Raw genomic sequence first — 5007 nt, forward strand, 5'->3', positions numbered from 1 at the left:
GAAAGAGTGACCAGTGTGCAAAATATACTGAAGTCTTCCTGTGATGAAGAACTAAGACGCCCTTAGCTTGTCACAGAGGAAACAGACATCATGAGACAGACCTTTGCCTGGCCAACTCACTAAGACTTAATTAGTCAGCATCTATTTATTGAGCAACTGCTACACACCATGCACGGTGTTAAGCACTTTGTACATATTGTCTTATGAGATCGTCACAATAACTCTGCAATACAGTAACTTTGTGTGGCTTACTCCTTCCATAAAAATAAGTGCTTTGGGACACTCCACACAAAAACATTAACAACCTTTCATCTCAAATAGAGATCAGCAGTGTTCTGAGAGATGCACAGCAGGGGCCTCTGAGTTACAGAATACTGCAGATAAAAACTGGCTGGCTTGGTGATTTGAATTTTTCTTCACAGGCTATATCTAGGAGTTTTTCTGGTTCAAAAAGCACAAAATTTAGGAAAGAGAAAGGGATAAATGTCTCTGTACACTGATATTTAAGTCCATGAACAACAAAATCTCTAGCCAGTAGAAGGCATTTCATGAAGTGTATAAAATTAGCCCAACATTGTACCACCACTGTTTATTCCAATGGACAGCAAGGTCAGTATTCTCCACAGGAAAGGGAACTGTCTTGAGATGGAGGTGTGGAAGAAGGTCGAGATCTGACATACTGACCCAGATCAGTGAATTCTTTACATGAGTAAATGAGACATTAGAATGGGAAACAACATTAGAATCAGAGCAGCCCTTTCAAAGCGCTCCTGTAATGTGAGAATGGGGTGGTTGGAAGGAGACAGTAGTGTCACAGTTAGGTCCTAATCAGGCCTGGAAACTTGATGAAATAGAATCAGACTAGTGAGATGAGCCATGACTCTGAAAATCCTGGTTATGTAGCTGTGGGCTGTGGGGCATTTCTGAGCGCTATGCTGGGGTTGCTCATTTCAGATCTACATGCAAATATATATAAAGTCACGCGTTTTATGGAATTTCTCTGATCGATTATGCAGATGAGCAGCAGACACGCAGTTGGGAAGGTTCGGGAAACTGGCCTGTTGATCATGCAGATAGTCTTATCCACCCATGGAGTAGGCATCACATGAGTGAGGATTTCCAGGGCTTTAAGAAGGCTGATTTTTTAAAAAGTTGGTTCATGCCTCAGATTCCATATTTATTAACTTCATTTTGAAGTTCTGATCACTATTAAAAGAAAATCTCTGAAAAGGTTAATAATTTTAGGAATTTTCATTATAATATTGATGTATTTATATGCATAATATATAATTATAATTTATAATTTAATAATATAATTATACTATTATAGCTTCTTTGATTATAATTATAGTATATAATTTTATAATTATATATTTACAGTGTTTTGAGGATGATAAATCAAATATCTAACATAAGGTGCTCACATTGCTTTTTGGTCTTTGTTTCCAATGAAGTCAAATATTTTTATGCAATAGGAAAGTTGTTAATATAGAAATATATGTGATATTAGATTATTTCACTGGGCTCTTAGGAATATATCTACTATAAGCGAAGAAGGGGCTTAGAAATAAAGCAGAGGAACTTTAAAATTTTTTCAACTGCTGTTTCATTAGACAAAATCACGCTATTGCAAATGACTTGAATCTAGAAAGTAGTAATTGGAATTGAATGCAAAACTATCACTGATGATAACATTGCTATAGCATCAGGATTGTAAAATAAGCAGCACCTTTTGGAGTGAATGGTAGAAATTGACCTTGCTGTAGGATGCCCGTTTGTCTGCAGAGGCTTGGTCCAGTAATGCAGTTTGGGGCTCTGCAAGTATGTTACAAAACACTTGTAACACATTTGAACAGACTGAATCCCTCCCTCTTGACCTCTCCTGTTTCAGATTCCTTTATTTTCGGCAATAAAAATTTGCATCCAATCAACAAATAAAAAATGAAAATATGAAAAGGTAACAAATTATCTTTCAAGTTGGGCACCAGTCCAGTTTTAAAAATTTAATGAAATTAAAATTAACTTAAAGTGACATATCAAAAGAAGATTCTAATGGTTAAAACCTGGTTCAATGGAGCAAAATTTGTACTAGGAAAGCTTCTTTTCTTCGTCTCTTGCTTTTCTGAAAGTGAGTGGTCTTTTTGCCTGTGTGATACTGCTCATTCTAAACTTAGAAAACCTTGCAGGACTTCCCTGGCAGTGTTTTTACTGCCAGGGCCCCGGTTCAAGCCCTGGTCAGGAAACTAAGATCCTGCAAGCCGTGCAGTGCGGCCAAAAGAAAGAAAGAAGAAAAAAAGAAAACCTTGCTTAGAAAATCTTTTGCTTGGCTCTCATCTCAGGATTTTATTGTTTTTACATATTTGTGGACTTCTCCCAGAGCAGTAACAGTAAAAAAATTGCCAGAATGCCCTGTACATACCCTGTGAGGTAATTATGTCAACCTGTACTGGACCAGGCAATATATTGTCATCTCTTTGTCTTTGCATATCTTATTCTCTCTTCTTAGGGCACTCTCCTTTGTAAACCTGGACATGGATTTGTTAGAAAAATATAAAGTAATGGACTCTTTTCTCATAAATGCACATACACAGAATTTTGCATACCCTGCCTGGCTTAGACAGAGTCCCCTAAAAAGTAATCCTTGCACTGCCAGACACTGATGGTGTGCCCACATATGTCATTGTATTTGGAATATTTGTTTATGTATTTGACCATCTCCAGTATGCTAAACTCCTAGAAGATGAGGTCTATCCCTTATCCAGGTTTTATCTCCTGGACGCTCAATATATATTTGTTGAATGAATGGATGTCTTAAGTTTCAGCTATTTGAGGCTCAGTCTGTCACCAGTTATAGATATTTAAGGGCAAATTCAAAGACTGGACACAGGGGTTTCTCAACAAAGGTTGAGTGAATGCTGCAACATTTTAATGCCTGAATGTATGGTACTTTGCAATGGAAAAGATGTTTATCATGTATTAATTTTGTGAATAAGCCAAGCCCCACTCCCGCTCTCTCTTTCACACACACACACACACACACACACACACACACACACACGTTCTAGTTAGAACTGGACACTATAAGAAAGCTACTAAAATATCCAGTCGTTCATATATAACAAGACATTTGTATATATTTAATATGTTGATGCTCTGGGATTGTAAGGATCCTACCTAAGGATAAAGAAGTATCAATAATCCCACATTTCTCCATTCTGAAAAGAGTCATCAAGAAATTAAGCCAGATATTTGAGATTGTTAACTGGCAGTTAATTGTTAACTGCTACCTCCTAGATATCATGCCAGCACTGATGCCCACCTTAAGATGAAATAAGAGGAACAGACAGGGAAGAGAGAGGGTATACTAGTTTTCTATTACTGCATAACAAATGGCTTAATGGCCACAAACTTAATGGCTTCAAACAACATGAATTTATTATGTAACAGTTTCCCTGGGTACAGGTTAGCTGAGTCCTCTGCTCAGAGTCTCATGAGATTAAAATCAAGACATCAGCCAGACTGTGTCCTCATCTAGAGGTTCAACTAGGGAAAGGTTTGCTTTCAAGCTTCCTCAGAAAGTCCACACAATTCATTTCTGTATGCTTGTAGGATTGAGGTCCCCGCTGGCTTACCTGTTCTCATCCTAGAACTACTTTCAGCTTCTAAAGGCCATTCTCAGGCCCATACCATGTGGTCCCTGCCCTTGGCCCTCTCACACTTCCCATCTCTCTGCCTTCGGGGAGGGAAGGCCCACTGTCTTTTAAGTGCTGATCTGATTAGATCAGGTCCACCCAGATACCTCTCTTTTGATGAACTTGAAGTCAACACATTAATAACCCATTCAAGGAGTAATATCCCATCGTGTTCACAGGTTCTGCCCACTCAAGAGGAGAGCATTACACAAGACATGTACACAAGGGGCAAGAATATTGGGGGTGCCCTGAGAATTTTGTGCACCACAAAGACATTATGGGAGGGGTTTATGGAGCTCTGTAAGTGCAGTGAGAGGTGATCTAAGATGGGAGAGAAGAATCTTGTTTCTTACTGCAGTCCTACCCTGTTGGTGCTATTGGACCAGCACAGAGCATGGTAGGGGAGTTCCTGGGAGGATGTGAGGCACATTCCCTGAAGTTTGTGGTTATACATAAAAATTGTTCCTTTTTATGACCAGTGTATTTTCTGAAAAGGTGAAGACTTGGCGGAAGACTTGGCAGCAGAGAGGCGGTAACAGGTGGTGATGTGGTGTGCCTTAGAAGAGGAGAGAGTCACCCATTCCAGTTCCCGAGACTCCCAGGGAGGAGGTCAGGAGATGCACCACTCTGCGGTGGGGGGTAGGGACGAGGGACACTGGTACACGGACTAATTGAGAGAGACTAAAGGGAGACCAGGCGGCCCCTCTTTGAGGGCCCCAGGGGCTGAGGAAGCTGAGAGAAAGTTGAAATCTTTCCCAAGAGAGCCATGCACAGAATCTCTATGGAGACTGTTATGTCAGCAGAGTAGATTCCGGACCTGAGCCTGACTAAGACCTTGGTTGCCTCCCCACCACGAGCAGGTGACCAATTACTCCAGAAGATCTTTGCCTCTCCTGTTTCTCCTTTCGACCTCCCAAATCGGAGGAACTGATTGTTGAAATACAGAAGGGAAGGAGTAACCAGAATCAGACCATTCTTTCACCCCGCTGCAGATCTTTCACCCACAAGCCTGGTCTACTGGGGAGAGGGAAGAGGAGTGGGTGGGAAGATTAGCAAATGTCATTTGAGCCCATATGAGATGAGAGGCTTAAACAGACCTGGACTTCTAGTGGAAGGTATGGCACATTTCCAAGATGTGTCCATAAGGAGCAAGGAGCTGACACTGGACAGAGCATGACTGAAAAAAGTGACTAGAGAAAACTAAAAACATTTCATGTTATAAACCCATGTTGAGACTATTCAATAAAAATTATAAATATATTTAAAATTTCCCCCAAGCTTCCAAATTTTTTTTTTTTTTTTTTTTTTTTTTGGT

The sequence above is a fragment of the Lipotes vexillifer genome, unplaced genomic scaffold, assembly GCF_000442215.2.
Source record: "Lipotes vexillifer unplaced genomic scaffold, Lipotes_vexillifer_v1.1 scaffold602, whole genome shotgun sequence".
Lineage (NCBI taxonomy): Eukaryota > Metazoa > Chordata > Mammalia > Artiodactyla > Lipotidae > Lipotes > Lipotes vexillifer.